Here is a 27,595-nt window from a genome sequence, read left to right as displayed (position 1 = left end):
TGAGAGAAATGATTCATATTAGTCAAGACCATAAAATCACAGAATCTCATATTTGGAAGGGACTTCAGAATTTGTATAATCCAACCAGTACCTGAACAAGCTGATGATACTCTGTGATGTCTCTCATAAGTAGACTTCACTTAAAGACCTCCAATGATGGTAAACTCACTGACCTATGATGTTATGTATTTTATTTTGAATAACTAATTATTAGTTTTTGTTATGTCCAAAATCTACTTCTCTTGACTTTTATCTATTATTTTTAGTTTTATTCTCTGGGGTAAAGCAAAGTCAAATCTCACCCCAATTCCACATTAAGTCTCTTCAAATACTTGAAGGCAGCTGTAATGTCCTTCCTATGTCTATTTTCCTGACTTTTTCAACTTCATTTTCTTCAACTAATTCTTACAGGTTATGCTTTCTAATTTCCTCATCATCTTGTGCTCTCTTCTGAACGTGTTCCAGTTTGCCAGTGATCATTCTAAAATCTCTTGCACAGGAATGAGCACAATTCTCTAAATGTGATCTTAGACTATAGTTGAACTATCACTTTCCTTTTTTCTAGATATTCTTTTAATTTAGCCTAAAGTCTTATTACCTTTCTGATCACTATAATTATATTAACAATTTAAGATTACTTTTTTTTTTGGCTGCCAAACACACTATTGGCAGCAACTGATCTTAAAGTTCTTGTAAAAGGTCTAGCTCTTTTTATATAAACCATTCCTCAACTCTGTCTCTCCTTCTAGACACAAGGTCACACAGTTAGTAAGGAATTGATTGTGTAACATGGGAGACATTGGCAAAGGACCACCCAGTATGTCATGTCTAAGTGTGCTCTATGACTGAAGCAGAATTGCAATAGCTCAAAAAAATGAGATGTGCAAATTTACAGATTTTCCACTCCAAATGGTCATGTGAACCATTTATGCCAGAGCTAGAAGAATAATAATCAACCTCAGTGTCTGATGTCAAATTTAAACTCAGGACTTTTTGACTCCAGGCTACACTCTCTATCTACCAACTAGCTACCCTAGACATTTTTTTCTATTGATCGTCATCTTTTTACACTTAGTCTTTTCTACTCTCTTGCGATCTTTTGGATCTAATTTTATTGTTCAATATATTAGTTATCCACTTCTGCCTTGCATTTTTTGCCATTTTGATAAGCATACTATTTAAGCCTTTATCTAAGTCATTGACAAAAATGGCCACTCATGAGATATGCATTTTCCAAGTTGTATTGACTCCTGATCCCCTCCCCTTTTCTTCAACATTCTTTAGTTTGGATTTCTCTTTATTTGGACATTTCCTGTACTGATATACAACATGAACTTCTCTCCAAATATAATGAATTTCCTAGGGATGCTGTGATATTACATGAGTTACTCAAGGTCACACAACTAGTCTATGTCAGAGATAGAAGAATAAATTAGGTTTTGCTGTCTCTGAGGCTGGCCAACCATCTATTATGGCATTTCCTATCTCATCAATTTGCCCTCTATCTTGTAATAAGGATGAACTATAAACCATGATCTTGGTCTCCTATTCAAATATTAAATTCCCAGAAAGCATTACTGTTATTGATGACAGATAAGAAATTTAGGAAAAAGATTACATTGAAATTATCTTGTTATCTGAGTAAATGGCTCATGGACTGAGCACTAGACTTAGAGTCAGGAACACCTGAGTTCAAACCCTGTAATTTTTGTGATTCTGGATAAATCACACACTCTCTTTGAATCAGGTTCCACATCTATAAAATGGGGATAACAGAATCTACTTCACAAAATTGTTGTCAACATATGTAAAGAACCTTGTAAATCTTAAAATGTGATATAGATCCTGTTATTACTATAGTTTTCTTTTTTCCTTCTTCTCTTCCTCCCTTTCCTCCATCCCTCCCTCCTTCCCTTCCTTCTCTTCCCTCCCTTCCTTTCCTTCCCTTTTTTCCTTTCCTTCCATTCCTTCTCTTCCTTCCCTCCCTTCCTGCTTTCCTTTTCTCAGAAGATAGTCAGGGCAGCTAGATGGTACAGTGCATAGAACACCAGGAGGTGTCAGGAGGACCTGAGTTCAAATCTATTCTCAGACACTTAATACTCCCTAGATGTGTGACCCTGGGGAAGTCATTTTAACCCCAAATGCCTCAGAAAAAAGAGAGAGAGAGAAGATAGTGGAGAAAACTAACTATATCATGATATATTTTACCTAAAATTTTAGAAAAATTGTTTATTAAATAGCTCATACTATTTTTGTAGATAAAAGGGAGAGATATAGACAAGATGTGTCCATAGAATCAGATGATGAGCCAAATAGAGTCAGATGGATTTGGAACTGGGTCAAAAAAGAATCATCATTAATGGTTCAATGTCTACTTGGCAGTAGGTCTCTAGTGGAGTGGCTCAGGGATCTCTGCTTGGCCCTGTTTTTTTTTTTTTTTCCACATTTAAAAAAATCAATATCTTGGATAAAAGCACAGATGGCATGCTTATCAAATCTACATGCAATACAAAGCTGGGGGTTGTATCTAACATGCTGGATTACTGCCAAGATCTTAAAAGACTTTGACAGGCTGAATCATTGGATTGAATATTTCATTCAGCCCAATGAAATCATTGGGTTGAATCCAATAAGATGAAATTCAATAGAGATAAATATAAAATCTTATAGTCAGGTTAAAAAATCAGCCTCACAAATAGAAGATAGGGGAAAACATAGTTAGACAGCAATTTGTCTGAAAAAGATCTGCGGATTTTGGTGGTGTGCAGGCTCAGTAAGAGACAGCAGTATGTTGTGAAGGCCAACAAAACTAATGTAATCTTGAGCTGCATTAGGAGAGTCCTAGCTTCCAGGAATAATAAGGTTATGCTTTTCTGTATTCTGCCTTGATCAGATTATGTCTGGAGTAACATGTTCAATTCTGGGCTCCACAGTTTAAGGATATTGGTAAGTAGGAAAGGTTGGTAACTAGGAAGCTGAATGGCCTGAGTCACATGAAGATCATTTTAAGGAATTGGGGATATTTAGTTTGAATATGGGAACATACAGGGGATACATGAAACATGTATTTACACATTTTAGGGTTTTTGTGTGGAAGTGAGATTATATTTGTTCTGTTTGGTCCGAGAAGGAAGAACCAGGGCAGAGTGTAAGTTATAAGGATTTTGTATTTATAGTTGATGACAGGAAAAAACTTCCTAACAAATGCAACTGTTGAAAAGTGTCATGGACCGCCTTTGGAAGAAGTAAGATCTTTATCATTTGAGATATGAAAACAAAGGCTAGATCATGTTGTGGTAATTCCTTTTTAAGTATGACTTGCATAAGATGGCAACTGGTATCCATCTTTCTAACTCTTAAATGCAGTGATTCTATAATTTTATAAACATTTAAGATAGATGAATATGAATACATTCCTGAGATTATAAAGCACATTGAGGAGATTAATTGGATTTTAAAGTCTGTTCAATTTGAATTTGATTTGTTAAGTCAGATCAACCAATATTTCTTCATTAAGCAATTAGTCCAAATATTTCTTTAAAGTGTCCCTCTAATGTCCTTCTACAAAGCATCCCTTTAAAGAAATACTTAGACTTCATAGTACTTTTATTTTATTTTGGAGGCAATCAAGGTTAAATGACTTGTTCAGGATCACATTAGTAAACGTCAAAAGCTAGATTTGAACTCACTGATGCTTTATCCACTGTACCACTGATCTGTTCCTGGGACCTCATAATGACTCTCTGACCTCACACTAGTCCAGTCTAGAGGACCTTTTCATACATTCTTTTAGAATACGAAGGGCTAACAATTAACAGTCATCAGGACACTAAATTTGGACTACCACCAGAATCCTTTCCCACTAGGTATTTGCCCTCTGTTCCTTTTATTTCTGATATTAGTCATATTTTAAGCATGATTTATTTATTTACAAATTTCAGGGCTTAAATTATATTTACAAATTACAATAGTATGCAATTTTTGTCAGTGATATAGATGATCCAAAGCAACATTAAGGTCCAGAGTTATAGTTCCTTTGCAAATCACTGCCATTAATAGAAGCTAGCCCTCTTTCAAAAGGGATTAGGACTGGTAGCCAAATGCCACTTGCCAAACTAGAATCAGAAATCTATAGAAATCCATGCTTCTCACCCATAATTCCCAACAGTATGGTTCCAAACCCAGAAACTCTGCAAAAGTCTCTATTTTCTATGTTCAGCTTTTAGGGTCCTATACAATATGATTGAAATTTTCTTTTACAGTCTTATTTTACAATACTCTCTATCCTGTAGTCTTTAGTCCAGCTAAACTGACCTTATTGAAACATGCTCATATATGTATGCATGCACAATGATGTCCACACCCATACCACTCCCATAGCTATGCCTTTTCCCATATCCTACCTCCATACCTTTGCAATTGCTATCCTCCATGCCTGGAATGCCTTCTCTCTTTCCTCTGCCTCTTGGCATTCCTTCTTTCCTTAAAAATTCTACTCATGCTATTTTCTACACGAACTTATACTCTATCTTATCGTTTGCATGCTGTCTCTCCCATTAGAATGTGAGCTCTTTGAGGATAGGAACCATATTTTCTGTCTGTGTTTGTATTTTTAGTACTTAACATTTGTCTAGTGCAGAATAAATACTTTTAAAATTTTGGATATTATTTTCTTGTTTAATTTAATTTATTTTTAAAGAATAAAAATAGGTTTTCTCCCCTCTTTCCCACCCCTACCTTTTCATTGGGAAAAAACAAAAAAAGTGATATTTTTGTAATAAATATTTATTGATGGGGGCAGCTAGTTGGCACAAGTGGATAGAGCCCCAACCTTGAAGTCAGGAAGACCTGAGTTCAAATCTTGGTCTCAGACACTTAATATTTCCTAGCTGCGTGAACCTGAGTAAGTCACTTAACCCCACTTGCCTCAGCAAAAACAAAAACAAAATAAAGCAAAAAACCCCACAATATTTATTGACTGAAGCCTTTATTGCCTTCTAATGCTATCCCACTTTCCTTCCTCTCTGCCCCCTTCAGTTGACCTTGTATTTATTTTGAATATAGTTTGTTTATGTGGTACACATAAGTTCTAGATCCATTCTCCCAACACACATTCCAATGAACAGATCAGTTTCTACAAGCCCCAGATTAACTTTTAAAGTAGTAAAGAAAGGTTGTGATGATAATAGAGAGAGCATTAGTTGGAAGACAAAAGATATGGATTTAAATATGTGATACTTGACTAATGAGAGAAGCTGGTTGGCACTGCAATGCACAGAGCTCTAGGCTTGGGGTCAGGAAGACTCATTCTTCTGAGTTAAAATCCAATCACAGACATTTCCTAGCTGTGTAATTCTGGGCAAGTCCTTAACACTGTTTGCCTCAGCTTCCTCATCTGTAAAATGAGCTGGAGAAGGAAATGGCAAACAACTTCAGTATTTTGCCAAGAAAATTCTAAATGGGGCCATGAAGAGTCAGACTTGTTGGAAATGACTCAATGATAAAAGCTTGACTAACAAAATGACAAGAGACAAATCACTTTCCCACTCAGGGCTTCTATTTCCTTATATTTAAAAGTAAATGGTAGGACTTGATCTGTATTTCTAAGGACCATTTTAGCTCAGAAGTCTTTGATATTGAACTCTCCTTGCCTAAATTTCCTCACTAATAAAACATGATCATTAAGAGAGTAAATGATCTCTTTGGTGTAGGGAATTTATGGGCCTTGCAAATGCTGGGATAGAAATATAGAAATGCATTATAATCATAATCATTAAGTTTATAAGATGCCATGAAATAAGAAAGTAAGAATAGCAATGCAGAGTGACCATAGATGGAATGAGAAGAAAATTGAATAGCCTACAGAAGATTTCAGAATGTTTTAAGGGAGGAATTAAAGGAGCAAATAGCATAAGAGAGAAAATATGGAAAACGTAAATTACAGGAATGTGGCTAAAGAAAGGTATTAACACCCTAGGAAATAATGAAATTTTATAAAAGCATGTTGACTAGTAGAGTAGTAGACAGCAATACAGCTGAGTTCTTGCCCACAAAATGCTTCTAAACAGATCTAAAAAATGTACCTGCCTGAATCCTGATGGGGAAATTTAGAAAAATTCATACTGAGTCCTTTGTCTGGCTCAGGTTGGTACAGAGAGACAGACAGGGAGGTTTGCTGACCCTCAGGACTAGCTTGAACACTCTGGCACCAAGGATGAGACTATGCACCAGAGCAAGAGGAAGTCCTAAGTTTATACTGGGGTACTGTGATGTGGACAGAGACTAAGTGGCAGCTTTGTCACCTACTGCTGAGTTCTGAGTCACGGATCTTGAAATAACTGAACACGCAGTACCACAAGCAAGCAAAAGCAGGACCTTTCCTCCAGAAGTATGGTAGAGTCCAGCCCTAATATCAAGTCTAAAGTCAATAGGTAGGCTGGAAGAATAAGCAAAGGAAAAAAATAAGCCTACAACAAAGAACTAGTTTTTGTGGCAGAATGCTCAAAGATACAAATATATGAGCCAAAAGGAAAAAAAAAGTTGGACACATATGCTATAACTATAATTATAAGAAGAGCTGAAGTGAATTTTTAAAAAGTTAAAAAATGTTTTTGTAAATAGAATGATAGCATTTAAGGAAAAAAATTGAAAAGAAATGAGAGCTCTGGGAAAAGGAATTGGAAAGAAGATAGCTTGGAACAAGATGTACAAAACCTTGCCCAAGTAACAAACTTGAAGATTACAATGGGCCAAATAGAAGCCAATGATTTCATGAGGTAATAAGAAATTTTACTACATGGTATATGAATGTTATGGAATATTATTGCTCTGTAAGAAATGACCAGCAGGATGAATACAGAGGGGCTTGGAGAGACTTACATGAACTGATGCTAAGTGAAATGAGCAGAACCAGGAGATCATTATATACCTCAACAACGATACTGTATGAAGATGCATTCTGATGGAAGTGGATTTCTTTGACAAAGAGACCTAACTCAGTTTCAATTGATCAACAATGGACAGAAGCAGCTACACCCAAAGAAAGAACACTGGGAAATGAATATAAACTGTTTGCATTTTTGTTTTTCTTCCCGGGTTATTTATACCTTCTGAATCCAATTCTCCCTGTGCAGCAAGAGAACTGTTTAGTTCTGCACATATATATTGTATCTAGGATATACTGCGACATATTTAACATATATAGGATTGCTTGCCATCTGGAGGAGGGGGTGGAGGGAGGGAGGAGAAAAATCAGAACAGAAGTGAGTGTAAGGGATAATGTTGTAAAAAATTACCCTGGCCTGGGTTCTGTCAATAAAAAGTTATTATAATAAAAAAAGAAATTTTACTACACTGTTGAAAGGCTAAAAAATGAAGAAAATATAAGATATCTCATAGCAAAAACAACTGATCTAGAAAACAGATCTAGGAGAAAACATTTAAGAATTACTGAACTATCTGAATGCCATGACAAAAAAAAAAAGAGTGTAGACATCTTATTTCAAGAACTCTCTCCTCCCTCCCCCTCTTCCAAATACTTTCACTGTATCTCTTAGAACTAGAGGGCAAAGGGGAAATAAAATAATCTACTAGTCACCCACTGAAAGATATTCTAAGATGAAAATTCCCAAGAATATCATAGCTAAGATCCAGACCTCCCAGGCCAAAGAAAACATTTTGCAAGCAATTAGAAAGAAATAATTCAAGTATCAATTAGCCACAGTCAGAGTTATCCATTATTTAACAGCCACCAATATAAATTAGCAAAGAATTTGGATTAAGATATTATTAAAGTCAAAGGATATGTGTCATAGCCAAGAATAACCTACTCAGCAGAACTAAATATAGTGCTACAGGGGAGAAAATGCATCTTTAATGAAGTAGAAGTCTTTCCAGCATTCCTGATGACTAGGGTTATGTAGTAATTTTGAAGTACAAATATAGGAGTAAAGAGAAACAAATAAGGTAAACATGAATGCATAATGATAATTGACTTAACAAAGATGAATTGCTTATATTCTATTATGGAGAGATGACACATCTCCATTCTGAGCCCCATCATCATGAAAAGTCATAGAGAGAATTTTAATTAAACTCTTATGTCTTTATAATCTTAAAGGGAAAATAGAAGAGAGGGGAAGAGGAAAGGAAGATTAGGTAAAATTATCTTACATATCTTTACATAGGTAAAATTACTTACATGCACATGTAGACATCTAAACAAACAGAAGAAGGGAAGAAGGAGAGAAGCTGACTTTCCAATTTTATTTTCCTTTAAACCAATTAAAGGAAGGAAGGAACAATATAGATCCACACATATACATTCACAGAGTTGAGGACAGAAATATTTTATTCAACTGGGAAATTGGAGGGAAAGGGAAAGGGGAATTAGAGGGAAATCATTTTAAAGGAGGGATGAGTCCTAAGCAAAACAAACTTCAAAACTGTACAAAAAATTTTATAGCTCATCTGAGGTGGGAAAGAATAGGAATCTGAGAGAGTATTTAAATTGCACAAATGAATGAAAAAGTTATGATATATAAAAGTGATAGAACACTGGTGTGTTATAAAAAAATGATGAAACAAATGATTTTAGAGAAACCTGGGAAGATTCATATGAACTGATGCAAACTGAAGTGAACTGAACCAGAAGAACAATTTGAAAGAATAAACAACACATCAGTATAATGAGCAACCACAAATGCAGAGGATTAAAATAAAACATGTTACCCACCTCCCAATAGAGAAGTGAAGGACTCAGTGCAGAATGAGACAATTTCTTTGAGGGAGAGGAAGGACATGGCTAATGTGGAAATTTCTTTTGATTGACCATAACATTTGTAACAAGGATTTTTTTTTTGAGTTCTCAAGTGGCATTGGGAGAGTGTTGGTATGGGAAGCATTAGAAGGTAAATTTTTTGCTGATTGAAAAAATATAACTAAAAAATTAATATTGATAAGAGCAAGGGGAAATGACAATAGAAGTGATGGGCAGCATTTCTATAGCATGGTGATAGAAAACCTAGCAAGATGGCTAACATGAAGCAATCACCTAAACTGATGCAAGGGGACCATGAAGTAACAAAGAGTTAAGCAATTGGAATAATGCTAACTGACTGATCAGATGTGAAATTGATAGTGAATATCTTAAGAAAATCAATACTTTAGCATCTTTGGGTATATGTATATACATATACACATATATACATAAATAAACGTATACACAATGTATATCTGTATGCATACATATATGTGTATATTTGGAGGGGGTGGGATTGGCTATTGCCATCGATCCTTCTAAAAAAGAAGGAGTGACTTACATTGCAGTAAATTTACAAAGTAATCCATAATACTCTAGAGTAGCTGTTCAATTTTATTTGAAGGTGGCCTGTTGAAGGTCACTGATACATAGGACAAAATCAATTCAGGGATGCATAAGCAAAAAGCAATTTAATTAATTATTTTAGGTGAGGAAAGAGAAATAAAAACCATTTCACTCATCCACTTTTAAAATTAAGAGGCTCTATCAAATTCTGTTCAATAAATAGACTAAATAAATTTAAACTGTTCAAATATTGCTGAGTACATGTCAGATTTATATTATAGCTTAATAAGGGAGGGAAGTTAGAGGCAGGGGAAATGAATAGGGGCTGGGAAGAGATATCCACAGCATTGATGTTTGCCAAAGCCTAGAGAACTATGTACTATTATTATTATTCCTCTTTTTTTGGAAAAGAAAATATAGTCCATTCAGTTTTTAAAGGTAAATATTTGCAACACCTTATTATAGAAAGTAGTGTAATTGCTACTTAAAGTTTTGAAGCACAAGTATTCTTGAAATCCCCCTTTCCTTTTTTTCTAAAGAGAAAATTCTTAATATTTTGCTCTGGAAAATGTGGAGGGTCACATTTCACTTTACAAAGAAAAAAGGTCATCTACTTTCATAGCGCAACATCCCCATTTTGTGGCCTTTTAGGATATTGCTGCTAAAAATTTTTAAAGCCAGTGCAATATGGGTGGGCCTCTTACTTTTCCCTCAGGGCCTAGGAAATGAAGACAAAGCTGGGGGTTCTGGGGTTTGCAGTAAGAATTAGTGAAAAATTAGATAAAAATCTAGGGCTGCTCTCTGCCTGGGACAGCTTATATTGACTACATTGGGAGAGTGGTTGAGTCCAACATAATTGGATTTAGCTTAAACTCTAAATTATACCTGTAACATTTGGAATGAAGGTAGTGCATAAATTTAGACCATCTTTTTGGTGTTAGTATTAAGAAATGATTGCCATTCCATCTCAGGACAACATTTTTTAAGTACTTTCTGTACTAGGTAGGTATCACACTAATTTCTGGGGGTACAAAGAAAGGCAAAAACATTGTTCCTGCTCTGAGGCATTTTACATTCTGATCTGGAAGATAACATGTAAAACTAAAGGAGAAGTAGGTGTAGATCTCAAAGGGAAGGTGCTAGTGGTGGGAAATTGGGAAAGGCTTCTTTGTAAAAGGTGAGAAGATCAAGCTGGAATTGACCCACAGACAAGGGCTGCCAACTCTTTTCCTTATTTATTGGGAAAGTCTTGCCTTCTCATTCTTGATCTTAGAGCATAAACTTTCCCATCTAATGCCATGTGGCAAATAACTGAGGGAGAGTCAGGACTCTTTATGGCTAAAGAGTCTCCATTTCATTATGGTTCTATGGGGAGCAAGGTTATGTGTTGGTTTTTGAGTCTTACTAACCTGGAAATTAAGAAGAAAGTAAATAAATATGGAACATAGAGCTGCCTGAGGCAAGGATTTGAAGGCAAGAGTGAGGTTACTCCCCTAGAACAACCAAGTTCAACCAACATTTGTCCTGTTGGCCTTAAGGGAAAGTATTCCATTTCAAAGGACAATTGATTTAGAATCAATCGATCTGCCAATTAACAGTTAAATTTTTTTTTCTTTTACAAGACACTGACTAAGGTATTGGAGAATTCTAAGACAAAAATCAAATAAGTCCTGCCTACAAGAAAATTAATTTTGAGCAGAGAAGACAACATGTATGTAAATAAGCATCTACAAGGCAATTTTAGGAGATCAGGCAGCAGGAGCTAAGGGGAACAGCAAAGACCCCATGTAGAAAATGAGGCTTGAAAGTTTTGAAAGAAAGCAGGGATTCTAAGAGCAACTGTAAGGAAAGAAAGATAGCTAGTGCAAAGGTAGGAGATAGAGTGGTGTGTTTGAAGAACAAAAGCCCTTTCTATATTAGGCCCCCTTACCTTGAACCCATTTTCTCACTCGTACTACCTGTCTCCTTCCTGTTCCAATTCCCTGAGTCTTCTTTCTGAGATTACTTACCATTTATGCTCTATATATCGTTTACATGCAGTGTTATTACTTGTATCTTCTCCAAAGGAATGTTTTTTCCTTTTATCATATTCCTAGTACTTGGCTCATTATAGAAATAATGGTATTTGTTGATTTGAGTAGTCAATTTGGCTGAATTGTAGAGTGAAGAAAGGGGAGTAATGAATAAAAATGCCTAGAAAGGCAGATTGAGGGTTAGTTATGATAGAGGAATTTATATTTGATCCTAGAACCAATAAGAAATCAGTGGAATTTACTAAGAGGTATATGGCAAGTTTAAAAGAATGGGTACCTCTTGTGTGAGGACTGCTGAATCCCTTTCAGGGCTATTTATCCACTTTTGGTGTACAACTCTCACCTATGGTTTCCAGAAGCTGTAGCATGTAGCATGTTCAATGCTACCCTGGTAAACTGTCATGGCAGACTGGCTAAACTAGTTGAAAGTAACCAATAGACCTCAAACACCTTGATGAATTAGGGAGATGTTTATCCTAGGCATGTGAAGACTTATCCAGGTGGAATGGATAGATAAGAACACTTTATTCCAAAGGCCATGAAGACAGCTGAAACAAGTGCTATGGAGCCCTAACAACATGGTCAGGAATGATTGAATAAAAACCACTAAAATAAGTGTATGAAGAAATGCAAATTTCAAATGAGATTTGAGTGGTTTTGGACAGAAAATGAACTATGGAACATATGTAAAGACAAATTCCCCTTTGAATTCATTTCTCTTCTCTATTCTAAGATTCCAAGGTTATTTACTTCATCCTGGGCCATCAACAAATCCTGATTTTTGTTCTGCCACTGGACTTTGATGACTCTTGAAGAGGGCTGATGATTTTGTGAAACTCACAGAAAAGCCAAAACGTCACTCTAATGTCATCAATCCTCTTTGAAATCAAAGGACAAATAATAATTAAGTAGGGAAATAATGTGGTCTTTAAGAAAGAAATTAAGCTTAAGGCTTCACTTTGGTAGCTGTATGGAAAATCAAATAGAGAGGGAAAAAGATTTGAAGCAGAGAAACTTGTTTTGCTGGCCTGAACAAAATGGAAATGGCCAAAGGGGGAGAATTTTTATCACTGGGATGAGGACTCCAAACTTGGACAAGAACTTTTGAATGAAATGATAATTTGTTTGAAAGCTAGATTGACCTTCACGAGTGGGAGGAAACTTCCAAATACATTTCAGTCTTGGAGACTATTGACTAGTTAGGAAATAAGGGAATTCTGGCATTTTCAAATGCCAAGACAGCCATATGAGGTTCTTACTTTGAGATATCGTGTTGACAAAGACCTAGAGATAAACTAATGAAAAGACTGTTTACTTTTGTACAATTCCTTAAATTTGTTGCTTAGATAAAGATTATTTGGTCTTAACTTTATTTTGAATTCTCTTTCTATTCTTGGCTGGATTAATGTTATTAAACTTTTTTTATAGCACGACAGTACCTTATTAATTAATGATGATAATAAATGACAATAATACTTCATATTTGTATGGTATCGACTTTATCAGAAGAAAAAAGCTTGAAGTACTATCATTTTTAATACTGTAATGATATAATTTGAAAGGCAGCCTGATAGAGAGCTAGCTAGTTAGTTAGAAATCAAGAAGTGCTGTGTTTAAGTTTTCATTCTGACATAACCCATGAGTCTCTTAATTTCTCAGTGCCTCTAGGCACCCAAATAATACTACAAAATTGTCTCCCTTAAAAATACTTAGGGGCAAACTAATGACCCCTGAAGTTTGCTTTTGGATATTAGTGCCCTAAATAACATGGATTACAGTGATAAGAATAAAGAAAAAAAAAGAAAATGAAGGGTGTCAGATGAGATCTTTATGGCTAACCATAACAACTACCTTAGATATATTTATTCATAGAAAATTGCTTCCCACAACGGGGCAGTATTAGACTTTGAAACTAGTCAATTCAATTCCCAGGCCAGCAGGAACATGGGTTCATGAGTGGGAGATGGGAATGGAAGGGGCTATTAGGAGGGAATTTCTTTTCTAGACCCTTCCCCATCTTCTAAAATATTGTTCTCCAACTATACAATTGATTGCTGGCAGCTCTGAAAAGTTGGAGGTGGCTTGTGGGTGGAAATGAGGCACTGCTAAATACTTCCTTTCCTCCTTCCCCCCACTCCACATACTTAGACTGAGTTTCCATAGAGTTCCAATGTGATGACAACTTTTGTCCAGTGTCCTGAAAGAAATAAACCAGTGATGATCAATTATTTTTCTGCAGATGTGGGAACGTTTTTGAGAAAGAAAAGGAAAAAGTCTATCACTTAATACTTTTATTTCTATGCTGCTACATAAGTTTCAAGCTGTTTATCATTATTATCATCATCATTATTATACTGTGATTGTAGAACTTATTGGTTTTAATTATAGTAATTTTGAGTTTTGATGCCATTTTACGCCCTTTCTAATTTCTACAAAGATTGTAGATGTTTCCCCATATAATTGAAAATGACTCTAGTTTAATGGGTTCATGAATTCACATAGAATTTCAGTCTTTGACTTTGTCATTAAAGGTTAGTGTATATTGTCAGCTTCCTTTAAAATTACATCTTTGTCTAACGCAATAACATGTGTGATACAGTAGCCTAATGTTTCAATTAGGATGGAAAATTAGCTAATTTGAAATAAAAAGAGCTAAATAAACATTTCCACATGGAAAAAAGTAATTATAGAGCTTAATGATAGTTTGGTTGTTTGCCTTTGTTGATAATTTTTTCTCCCAGAATTATGCTTAATTGATGGACCCTCAAAAGAGATTATGTGAGTGTGTATGTGTACATGAATCCCTGGTTGTGTGTACATACACATTTCTCAAAAGGTTAAAGCCCATTTGGGTTATCTTGATTTGGTTATTAATTTTGAGCTCTCTCTTCTCCCATTTTCTTCTTTTTTAGAACTCCTTGAGTTCATTCTGTTTTCTCTCTTCCTTCTTCCCTGCTTCTTATGATGAAATAGTTCCTCTGCTTGTCAAAGCTCTCTCTTTTTCTCAAGCAGATTGAAATCTTAATTATTCTCATCCCCTCTTTTTCCTTTCCCTCATCCTCTCTCTCTCCTATCCTGCCTTTCAATTTAAATAAATAAATGATAAATAAATAAATAAATGAATTATCCCAATCTACTGCTTCTATTTCTACTGCCCAAAGCTCCCCATCCTTAAAAAAAACAGACAAAAACTTTATTAGATCCTGCCATCCAACCTCCTTCTTTCATTAAAATCTTGAAAAGACCATCTATGCTCTGCTTACTATCCTCTCCATCATTGCTCAGTCCTTCATAAACTGACTTCTGAACTCATCACTCAACTGAAATTGCTCTCTGCAAAGTTACTAGTAGTATACTGTTAATTGCGAAATCTGATGTTTTTTTTTTCAGTACTAATTCTTTATGACCTCTCTACCTGATTTGATATGGCTGATCATTTTCTTCTCTTGATTATTCTCTCCTCTCTGGATTTTGGTGGCTCTCCTAATTTCCCTCTTCTCTTATTGCTCCTTTTCAGTCTCTTTTATTAGTTTTAACTGTGGATGTCTGAGATAAGTATAAATGGAACTTTGGTTGAATAAAAACACTAAAATATGTGTTATGAAGAAATGCAAATTTCAAATGAGATTTGAGTGGTTTTGGACAGAAAATGAACTATGGAACATATGTAAAGACGAATTCTCTTTTGAATTCATTTCTCTTCTCTATTCTAACTTTCTTGATAGCATCATCAGCTCCAATGACTTTTTATTATTTCTTTGTAAATGATTCTCAGATCTGTATGCAACCCCAGTCTCTCCCCTAAGCTTTAATTTTATATTATCAATCTCCTTCAAAACAGATGCTTCAAAATGGATGTCCCATACACTGAAACTCAACATGTCCAAATTGGAGCTCTTCATCATCCCCATTTTCTCCTATCCCAAAAGTTACTAATAATCTGTTAAATGAGTCTAATTTCTATTTAAAAAATGCCATTTTTTCAGTCTTCAAAGTTTGTAATCATGTCATTATCTACAACTCCTCACTCTTTGTTACCTCATGTATCCAATTAATTGCTAAATCTTTCTGTTTCTACCTCCACAACACTAGACTCTTCAATCACACAGCTACTCTTTTAGAGCAGATCTTCTTCATCTCTGCTAAATTATTGCAACAGCCTCCTCTTTGGTCCTTTGTTACAATCTCCTCCCCACTTTAGGCCATCATACACACAGCTGCCAAAGTGAATTTTCTTAAATACAAATCTGACTATGTCACCCCCCTTCAAAACAGCTGTACCCGAAAACTTCTTATTGTCTCTAGAATAAAATATAAGCCATTTATAACTTCATTATGTTTTTTTAGGTTACAAACCCTTTACAACTTCACCCAAACCTTTATTAGACATTATTTTCCCTATACTCTGTGATTTAGACAAGCTGGTCTTTTCTCTATTCCTCATAGATGAAACTCTATAACTCTGTGTTTTTTTTTTTTTTTTTTATGGACCATTTTCCATGCATGGAATACCTTCCCTCCTCAACTCTGCTTCATAGAATCTCTCTAAGAATGAAATTCAAACACCACTTTTTACATAAAGCCTTTTTTTTGATCCTCTTGACTATCAGTATCCTCCTTTCCAACCTTTATATTTATTGTTATTATATTTATAGTATATACACACACATTCATCATCTCTGCAGTTGGAATATACTCTCCTAGAGAATAGGAATTGTTTTGTTCTTTGCATTTGTTTTCTGGCACTCAGGACAGGATCTGACACAGAACAGTGCCACAATCAATACTTATTGATTTGAGTATTAGAAAATGGCTCAAAGATGATCTTTTAGGGATAGGTTTGGCTTAGGACCCCTAAAAATAATTTAAGCTTTGGAAGTGATGCCCAATTTTATTATTTTTTTGCATTTTTCCCCTTTAAAAATATTATTTTTTCAAATGCATGTAAGATGTTATGTTCCAAATTTTTTCTCCCTCTCTTCTTCTGTATCACTTCCCCAAGACAGCAAGCAATCTGATATAGGTTAAACATGTCCAATCCTTCTAAACATATTTCTGTATTTGTCATGTTGTACAAGAAAATTTAGACAAAAAAAAAACCTTGAGAAAAAAAAGCAAATAGACAACAAAGGTATTTAAAGTCCTTTTCATCTAGAAAAGCTTAGTATTGAAAGGGGCAGAAAAATGTTTTTGTGTAAAGAACACTATTTAAATCAATTGATAAAAGTTTTAGATTTGCCACTGTTATAGATGAATATTTAGAGTCTGAGATAGGTATGAAAGGATCTTTGGCTGAATAAAAAGCAATAAAATATGTGTATGAAGAAATGCAGATTTCAGATGAAATTTGAGTGATTTTGTTCAGAAAATGAACTGTGTAATATATATAAAGACTTAAATTTCCTTGTGAAGAATGTAAGATGATGCTCAGTTTGTATGTAAGCAGTATGGTGTTTTAAATAGACAAAATAATTTTTTATTTATTAAAAACTGGAAAATTATGAGTACAAAAAATATAACTTGAAGGACACAATGCAAGGTGTTGAACTGGGTTGCAAACTTTAAAGCTCAAAGGCATTATGATCCTTCAGTTCATATGAATATAACTGTTTTATGATTTAAGGAAGTTAAAAAAGAAATTGCATAAATATTTGGCAACATGAGGTATGAATAAACTTCACAAGGTAAATTTAGTGAGTTATTATCTTTTAAGGAGAAAATTGGTCACTAAGAGCCGAGACTTTTTGATTTAAACTGTTGAAGATAGAGGGGAAAGAAGTTGAGGCTGATTGATAGAATCAAAAGAAACTGGCCGAAAAAGAAAGAAGCAGTTTGTTGAACCTGTTTGAAAAACAAACAAACCAACTTGTATCAGGCGCAATTAGCTGACAAAAAGGCTGATTGGTTCAATAAGATCTCCTGTTCTAACAATTTTCATTTAGTGCCACCTAGAGATAAATTGAATTAAGACCTTCAGAAGTGCCCATGGATCTAGTTTCTATATGCTTTATTTTGTGAGGGAAAAGCAGAAAAGTGAAATACAGAAAAATAGGTATTGCTGGTACTTGGTTATACAAAGAACGCTAGCAAGGCTTGATAATTAGCTGATCTGGTCTGTATACGCCAGAAATAATTCACTGAATGACCATTACAGTTCTCTGATTTAAGGGGTATTTTTTAAATTAAGAGGTAGCTTTTTCCAAATGCTTTTTAAAGTACAACTGTAATTTGAAAGATCTTATAATTACTACATTTAAGAAAAGAAGAAGATTGGTCTAGCTAGGGAGTGATGAAGATCAACAGACACAGTTTTGTGTTGGTACAGATGTTCCTTAATGGATCAGTAATATCAGAGTCTGTCATCCAGAGTTGTGAGTTACCCAGAGCACATGGAATCCTTGCCAGATTCTTGTATGTGTTTTTTCTTCCCAATAGATACAGAATGCATTAGTAGAGGAGTATATCTGAGTGTTTTGTTGTGATGCATTTATTATTTATACATTTGCTTTAATATTTGAGCACCTATAAAATTGTTATTTCTTTTGCCTTATTGTTAAATAAATGAATATTTTTAAGATTTCAAAGTGTCATTATTGTGAGTGACTAGTTGTGTAAATAGAAATGCATTAGAGATAATAAATCAAGATCTAGAGTAATGAGCTGAAGAATCTTATTTCCTTTCAATAGGGTTACCTTTAGAATCCTAGGATTTCCTAATCTGAATTAGGCTCTAAACAGTCTAGAATCTCCACTTTGGCCCAACTACCCTTTTTACCCCCAAAACAGTTAAAGATGCTTTCATCTTAAAGAGTTAAAGAAGTTAACCTCTTCTGTTGAATTCCTCCTTGAAAACTCCATTTAAGAAATACTCTTGTCAGTCAACTTCACATCTCCTTAGTCTTCTATTTTTTCATCTAACTCTACCTCCATCCTTTTGATTCCCTTTTATGTGTTGTCTTTCTCCTATTGGAATGTAAGCTCCTTGAGGACAGAAACTGTCTTAGCTTGGCACATACTAGGTGCTTAATAAAAGATTTATCTAATTTACCTAATCCAAGAGAACCCGAATATAACTCATGAACATTTTACTCTGGGAACCTAGCTCTGCCAGGATGAGAGCAAAGTGTAGTAAGCAAGCCAACTCATATAATATGTAGGTGTCCACATGCCTAGGTAAGAGGTATGAGGTCCTAAAGAATAGTCCTGTATTACAAAGAACCTCACCTCGCCCCCAAAACAATACAGTCTCTACCTTCAAGGAGCTAACAACCTAAGAGAAGTGATATGATATGCATATAAATAAATCTAATATAAAGTAACAAGAGCAAAGGATCAATCCAGACAAAAGTCTATTAGAAATCTTAATGGGAAGAGATTATTTTCAGTTGGAGTGAGAGATGAAGGCATTAGTGACAATGTCATGAAGTCAGTGTATACCTGAGCAAGTACTTGAAGAAAGAGAAGGATTTTACCCATGATATATGATATGTGGAGGGAGTCCTTTCCAGGCATGGGTAATGTCCACATGCTTGGAGGTGGGAGTAGATAGGATGAAATAAGGTGAAAGCATAGCAGTATATAGCTAGAACACAGAAATGTCTGGAGGAAAACTATGAAATAATTCTGAAAAGGTAAGTTGGAACCCAAAAAGGAAGGGCCTTAAATGCCAAGGTAAGAAATATTTATTTTATCCTATAGGTTGGATAAGCTTGGATTGGAAGCTTTGATCAGGGGCTGTAGTTAGAACTATGTGTTTTAGAAAGTTTACTTTGTTACAGTGGTTCTCAAACCTTTGTTCTCAGTATCTTCATGTTGTTAAAAAAACTATCGAGGATCTGTTCAAAGAGTTTTTGTTCACATGGGTTATATTTATAGCTATTTATATATATTAGAAATAAAAATTAATTTTGAATTTGTAGACCCTCTGAAAGGGTTTCAGAGACTCCAACAATTCTTTGGACTATACTTTGAGGACCACTGGACTATTTGTGAGAAGGATGAAGAGGGGAGAGAATAGAAGGCTATTATAGTAGTTCAGGTAAGATGTGGTAAGGTTTTAAACTTACATGAATGGAAAGGAAGGAATAGAAGTGTGAGATGGAATAAAAATTATTTGGTAATTTGGTAACTGGTGGGATGTTAGGTAGAGGCCAGCTAGATGACGCAGTGGATAGAGAGCTAGACCTGGAACCAGGAAGACTTTTTCCTGAGTAGAAATCTGGCTTCAGACACTTACTAGTTGTATGACTCAGGAAAAGTCATTCAGTCCTGTTTGTCCCAGTTACTTATCTCTAAGATGAGCTGGAGGAGAAAATGACAAACAATTCCAGTATTTTTGCAAGAAAACCCCAAATGTGGAAGAACCAGACATGACTGAAAACCAACTAAACAACAATTAGATCTAGGGAATGAGAATGAAGGACTTCAAGGTTTCTAGCCAAGTGGCATATGGGATGATGGTAGAATCAATGAAAATAGTGAAGAAGGGCAGATTGAGGAAAGGAGATAAAGAGTTTAATTTTGAATATGTTGAGTTTGAGATGCTTATGAGGCATTCAAATAGAGATGTAGTTTGAAATATGAGATTTGAGCTTAGGAGAACTAGGGCCTGGATACCACTAGGTTTGGGATTTATCTGCCTAGAGGTGATAATTGAAATCATTAGGATGGATAAGATTCACAAAGGATAGAGTGAAAACAGAGGAAATGGGAGGGAAAAGAATAAAGCCTTGGGTTCACTCACCCTTAGAAAAATGAATTGATAAAGGAAGGAAACAAACAAGAATATATGAAATAACTACTATGTACCAGGTACTATGCTAAGTACTTTACAAATTTTATCTGAATTGATCTTCATAATACTTCTGGGAGGCAAGTGCTATCCCCATTTTACAATTGAGAAAACTGAAATAGAGATTTATGTGATTTTTTTCTAGGGTCATACAGCTAGTAAGTATCAGAGGCCAGATTTGAAGTGAGGTCTTCTTGACCCCAGGTCCAGTTCTCTAAGCATTGAACTACCAGCTGCCTCTAAGGATATGGAGAAAGATAATTATGAGAGAGTAGTGTCATGGATACTAAGGGGTGAAACAATATTAAGAGATAGGTAGTAGGGGCGACAATGTCAAATATTCAGGAAGACCAAGGAGTAGGATGATGATCAATAATAAGCAATTGTATCTAGTAATTAAGGGGTCCTTGGTGGACTTGGAGAGAATTTTCAGCAGAATGGTGGGATCAGATTGCAAAAGGTTAAGGAATTAATGGATGAGTAAATAGAGGGTCCATACATCTTGCATCAGAGGGGCAGGTTTTTAATTACTGAAATGAACCAGACTCAGAAAGAAAAACTCATAGTTTTTTTTTTTTTTAAAGAAGTGGGTTTCCCCAGGAGTTTGGAGGGCAACACCCTTGAATAAGTTGGCAAAGGACAGAGGCAAGCTGTTCCAGATGGTTATCATCAAAAGTCTTACCTGACTTGTTTCACATTACTTGTTTAAGATTTGTTCTCTCTCTTTTTCTATTTCTCTCTCTCAAATATATATCTTATTTTCCTTCAATTACATGTTAAAATAATTTTTAATATTTGTGTTTTTTTTAAGTTTTGAGTTTCAAATTCTTTTGAAATTTTTTGAGAGACTGGTTATGATTGCATTTGTATAAACTCTGTCTCTGTCTCTCTGTCTTTGTCTCTCTGTCTCTTAAAAATCCCATAAAGCAATATTTATTATTCATGTTTTTCATTCCACTTGGAAATAAACAAAAACCAAATCAAAACAGAAGAAATGTAGAGCAGGGGTATCAAATTCAAATAGAAACAGCTCCCTGTTGGGAATATATTGACTCAGAAAACCACCAATTAACATTATCTACGTTGTGTTACATTTTTATTTATTTTGTAATATATTTCCCAATTATATATTTTAATCTAGTTCTTTTGTATTTAGTAGGCTAGGAGTATAATGCCTTTGAAGTCTATGTTGTCTGTATAATATTCTTTCTAGGAGTTAAGAATTGATGGGAGGATAAATTAGAATTATCCCTTTATAGGGTATCAGGATCTAGGTTTTATTTTAGGGTAGAGGAGGAGAGAAAAGAGCCAGATAAGAGGGGAAATGGAATAGTTTGGAGAAGAAATAATTAATGGAACAAGCTTGCTGAGATGGGGAGAATAATAGAGGGCAGAAGTAGGCAAAAATGGGATTAAGTAGAAAATTTAGCTTTAGCAAGGATGTGTGTCATCTTATTGCCTGAGACTATACTTTAAAACACACCTAGAGTACTGTGTCCAGTTCTGAGGATCACATTTCAGGAGGGACCCTGACAGCCTGGAATTGTCCAAAATATAGCTAAGATGCCTCAGAATCAATATTATATAAGAAATGGTTGAAATGATTTAATTTAATTATCTTGGAGAAGATAGGACTTAGAAAGGCCCTAGTAACTACACATAGTCTAAGAGGCAGCTGTCTCCAAGTTTTTGTAGTATGCTAGATGGCATGGTATACAGATTGTTGGACTTAGAAGTAGGAATTCTGAATTCTAATCCTGCCTCAGTTATTTAATTAACTGTGTGGCTCTGGGAAACTTATTTAACTTTTCATTTCCAGTTTCTAGACCTGTAAGATGGAGATAATAATAGCACTGATCTCATAAGGTTGCTGTGAATCAAATGAAATAATATATGTAAAGTACAGTATAAATGCTAGCTGTTGCTACTCATTTAAGTGCTCTCATCTAGAAGAGTTAGACTTATCCTTTGTTGCTCCTGAGTGTCAAATTAAGCACTGGGTGGAAGTTATTGAGATAGTCTCTGGCTCAACTAAAAGAAGAGTTTTCTAAAAATTTTTGTTTTTGTTAATGGGTTGTCTTAGGAAGCAGAGAATTTCACATTACTGAGGCTGGCAGCTCCTTATCACTGAAACTCAGGGTGGTCTGCCTCTTGTGGGGATGTTCTGGAACAAGGAGAGGAAGAAAGGGGATAAACTGTTAAATATCTACTCTGTGTCAGATACTATATTAATCACTTTTACCAAATATTATGTCATTTGATTCTCAACAACTCTGCAAGGTAGGTACTTTATGATTCCCATTTTACAGTTGAGGAAACTGAGGTAGATAGCAGTTATGACTGAGGATCACATAGGTAACAAGGTTGGAAGATTGGGTTTGAACTAAAATCATCCCTGATTCAAGACCCAGCATTCTATCCATTGCACTACCAGCTGGCTCTGGAGCATCAAATTAGAAAGCTTCTCTAGAAGGGAGTGAATTAGACTAGAAGACCTATAAGGTCTCAACTCTGGAATTCTTTTTTTCCTTTTATATTTCTAATTAAGGGCTTTATTAAGTTTGCATTTCAGGACAAGCCTAACTAAATGCTGCCAGGATCATTTCCTAAGCATGAACTCTTTTAGATGAGAAAAATGCACCCCTCTTTCATGGGAGAGGTGGGAAACCACAAGTGTGTAATGTTTCACATGCTGCTAAACATGCTTTTTTTTTTTTTTTTTAAAGATAGGAAGTAGGAATATTTCTTTTACTTTTGAGAGTATGGAACTAACAGAGCATTTTGGTAGTTCTTTCCCCCTCCCACGATTATGGATGTTTTTTTTAAGCATATGAAGTCATTAAAACATATCTCTATATTAGTCATATTGAAAAACAAAGCAAAAATAAAGTGAGAAAATCATATTTGAATTTGCATTCAGAGTTCATCAGTTCTTTCTCTGGAGATGGATAGCATTTTTTCTACTATGTTTCACAGTTGATCATCATTACAACATTGCCATTACTATGCATAATGATCACCCAGTTCTTCTCACTTCATTTTACATCAATTCATATAGGTCTTACTATTTTTTTTCTGAAAATTTCTGAAACCACCCCCTTCATCATTTCTCATAGTACAATAGCATTTCATCACCATCATGTGCCACAATTGTTCAGTCTTTCCTCAATTGATGGGCATTCCCTCAATTTCCAATTCTTTACCATAACAAATAGGGCTGCCATGAAATTTTTTGTACATCTAAGTTCTTTTCCTTTACTTCAATCTCTTTGGGATGTAGATCTAATAGGGGTATTGCGGATCAAAAGATATGCACAATTTTGTAGCCCTTTTGGCATGAGAATGTTCTCCAGAATGGTGGGACATACTTCACTATTCCACCAACAATTTGTTAGTATACTTATTTTCCTTTATCCTCTCCATCATTTGTTATTTCTGATGGGTGTGAGGTGTTTATCTCAGAGTTGTTTTAATTTGCCTTTCTCTAATCAATAGTGACTTAGAGCAGTTTTTATATGACTATAGATAGCTTTGATTTCTTCTTCTGAAAAGTGTCTGTTCATGTACTTTAACCATTTGTCAATTGGGGAATAGCTTGGATGCTTTTTATAGAAGTAATAGATCTTCCAATAGCATGTTAATGGTTGACTTGGCTGTTTTTTTGCCCTTTTCCCCCCAATCAGTTAGAAATGATAACATCTGTTTTCTTAGAGTAATTAAATAGTCACTTCTGACATCCAAAACAAAACACAGCCTATTCCAGGTTAAGGAATTGGTGTTTATATCCCAATTTTAATGAGCCTTTTTTTGAAGGGAGGAGAAATCAGTCAAAAGTGACCTGGAACCAATTGGAACAAAATACCATGAGTCACCCAGGTTCGCTTTTGCCATGCTTTGTTTTGTCCATCTTTGTAGAGTTCATGTTGCGGTTACTTAGCCAGGGAGAAAGCCTGTTTGTGTACACTAGACTATGCCTGAGTGCTCTGAAGAGAAGCCCTCAAGGCCTGCTGCCAGGGACGGAAGAATGGAGATCATGAACTGGAAAAACTGGCAATGAAGATGGGGTGGGAAGAAGCCTGAGCAATCACCTGGGTTAAAAAGAGAGCAAGTTCTTATATTAGTGAGGGATGGGCATATAGCCTAGACAGAAGGGTGTATATGTGTGTGTGAGCTCCAAAAATTGAGTTGACTTTCTGCCTCTATTGACCACATTTTTTTTTCTTACTAGGTTAAAGGCAGAATGGAAGATGAACTGGCATGTATACATCACTTTGTTCAGAGTATTTCATATATAGAACTGGGAGAACAATTTATGTCATTATGCCACTATAAAAATAAACAACCGTGAAAGCCGCAAGAACTCTTATGACTCACCATGATGCTCTAAGACCAATGATGAAACATTCTATCCATCTCCTGTAGTAGACTTAGAGTGCAGAAAGAGACATATCTCTCTCTTTCTATCTATCTGTCTGTCTGTCTATCTATCCATCTATAAAGACCTTGAAATAAATATACAAAAGCCAAGCAGAACAAATTCCCTTATGGACCATATTAAATATTTATGTATACTAATACATTGGATAGATTGATACAGTTGTAATTATTAATAATTAATAGCAATATTTATTGATGATTAATATAGTAACAATCAATAAACATGCCATATATAATATAGTTATCTATATTATAGTTACCTATATATAGATCTATCTATCTGTCTGTCCATCCATCCATTAATCTATCTATAAAGACCTTGTAGTGGGGCATCTAGTGGCACAGTGGATAGAGCACTGGCCCTGAAGTCAGGAGGGCCTGAGTTCAGATCCAGCCTCAGACACTTAATACTTCCTAGCTTTGTGACCCTGGGCAAGTCACTTAACCCCAATTGCCTCATTCAAAAAAAAAATCTTATAGCAAACATGCAAAAGCAAAGCAAAACAAATTCCCTTACTGACCATGCAAATATATTATGTAATAATTGTTAATATTCACAAAATATTTTGTATATATTATGCATATTAACATAGCAATAATCAATAAATATAACTTATTTAATTATTATAGCCAATGAAGGGCCCAGGGTAGCTAGACTCTGAAGGATAAAGTCTTAGAGATGAGGAATCTGAGAGGTAGCAATGAAGTACTTTTTCTAATAAAGCATCTCAGCTACAAATAATATTTGCATTTGGGGATATGCAATAAAAGAAGATGGCAACATTTGCAGGAATAATTATGATGAATGGATGATTATATAATATAAATAAAAATATATGAATGGATGAATATATGACTTAAAAAGCATTTATTATGGTAACATAATAGTAACATCTCTAACTCAACAATGATCACCCTTTAATTTGGTTGATTAAGGTGCCTCTGTGTATCTAGCAGAGTTACTTTCATCCTAAGTGTAACTGGTGAGAAAATGGTTGTTTTCTGTCTTATGGGTGGGAGTGAGAAAGTATGCCTTGTGTCTTGCCTAGGATTATCATAAACCTTCCTCTCCTTCTCAAAATTTCTTTGTATTTATTTTGATTTTGTTTTCTTTATTTTTTAATGAATACATCTTGTTTTCCTCCATTAGAATGTAGACTCCTTAAGGGAAGAAAATATTTCATTTTTTTCTTTGTATTTTCAGAAACAGTCCAGAATAATAGCCTACATTTATATAGCATTTTTAAATTTGCAAAGCATTTTACATGATATTTTCTCATTTGATCCTCACAACAACTTGATAAGGATAGTACTATAATTATTATTATTATCCTCATTTTATGAGATGAGGCAACTAAGGCAAAGAAGGTTAACTGACTTGTCCAGGTTCACACAGCTAGTAAGTGTCTGAGTCAGGATTTGAACTCGGGTCTTCTTGACTCCAAGTCTAGCAATCTATCCATTTGGCCACTTAGCTTCTTTTATATAAGGCTGTCCCTATAGACTTGATGCTAAATGAGCATTTGTGAACTCAGTGATGAGGTGACTCTGATGCCTTACTTAGTTACAGTCTTGTGGTCTATAGTGGTATGCTGGTAAATGTTTAACAACTGGCTTTCCAGGAAAAAAAATGCCTGTGACATACTTTTAAATTTTGTATGGTTTATTACTATTTTCTCTATCATTCTTTAAGTCTAGATAATCAACAAAATAATAAATACAAACTGTTATTTGTAGCATTTGCTGATTTCTGGGTTGTAAATGCTTACACTGGAAATTTTACAATTGGATCTCAAGGGCTTGTTTGATCTGGATCCAACACTCCCTTGCCTGAAGGTGATACTGGATTCTCAGAAGCTGTGCCTGTGGAGTAAAAATGGTTCTTTTAGGCTAGGAAAGCTTGTGAGTTCATGCATCTTTTGGAGTACTAGCCCTATTTGGGTACTGGAAGTTAATTTTTAGCACTCCATGATGATTATCTACAAAGCAAGCAAAAACATTTTGCATTTCATCATAGAGGAAAGATATACCTGAACAAAATCATGAATTTTTGAGTTCAGTTGCTAGCTGAGGGTACAGAATTCTCTGTCCCTCTTTCAAAGAAACTAGGAGCCTGTAATGGGTCAAAAGCTGGATTTATCGAAGGTAGTGATTAGCCATGTAGTAGGATCTGAGGAGAGCCAAGTAGGCCTCCTTGCTTCCCCACATATTTATTCCAGGGCATGTCATTTGGTCATTCTATCTTCATTTTGAGTTCTTAAAGCTTTTTTTTTTTTTGATCTTTCAGAGAATCCTAATATAATACAAGTTTTTAACAGTTAAGTTTTTAGTTACCAGTTAAAACCAGTTGCAAATGGTAGGAGTGGATTATTGAGGAGGGATTAGGGAAGAGGAAAAGACCCTGAAAGATAACAATGACAATTGTACCTACTTAGTATTAGTGCCAACTGGGGGGAAGGGAATACTCTTGCTTTGTTCACTTTAGCTTTATTCTCCATTCTTTTATATTAATGCCTTTTGTTGGGCTTGTTTTATACTACACACAGTTCCAGATATCTTTCCCCTACCCCTGCTCTCAACCATCTTCACTTCCTCATTTTTTGGGGGATGATGGACATTCCTTTTACAACTCTTCTTTCAATCATCCCTGGGGATTTGCCACTTTCATGATTTCATACACTTGCTTTCTGATGCTGCATACGTTAGCAAGTTTCCTAATATACCCTCTATTTAATTTTCTCACAGCCACAGTGTGGTGTTCACTTTCCTTCCATTTAATGCACTTCAGGCCTTTAGTCTGGGATACAAGATGAAGTTTCCAGATGTGAGATACTGGCCTTGCTTTCCATTATCCCTTGTGAGAGGAGATCCAGGCTGACTTCTAAATTCTAGGGGATAAAATTGTGATGTGTTATGGAAGGGTGCTATGAAACCAAAGTGTTTAAGACTACTAAAAATAACCCTGTGGAAAGGAAAACAGTTTTTGATGTCCTTTCAGGTACAATTAAA

General features: G+C 35.1%; 1 long non-coding RNA gene across 3 annotated transcripts in view; it reads left to right on the top strand.

Annotated features, from left to right (window-relative positions):
• LOC127558311 (uncharacterized) overlaps positions 1 to 24,509 on the top strand; it is a 142,210-nt gene extending 117,701 nt beyond the window's left edge. For all 3 annotated transcript variants that reach the window (XR_007952759.1, XR_007952762.1, XR_007952761.1), the window contains exon 3: positions 24,378 to 24,509. This is a non-coding gene — a long non-coding RNA (uncharacterized LOC127558311). The remainder of the gene's footprint in view (positions 1 to 24,377) is intronic.
• Positions 24,510 to 27,595: the final 3,086 nt, after the last annotated feature.

The sequence above is a fragment of the Antechinus flavipes genome, chromosome 1 (genome assembly GCF_016432865.1).
Source record: "Antechinus flavipes isolate AdamAnt ecotype Samford, QLD, Australia chromosome 1, AdamAnt_v2, whole genome shotgun sequence".
NCBI lineage: Eukaryota > Metazoa > Chordata > Mammalia > Dasyuromorphia > Dasyuridae > Antechinus > Antechinus flavipes.
Note: the sequence above shows the minus strand (reverse complement) of the source record. Positions and strands in the feature narration are given on the sequence as shown.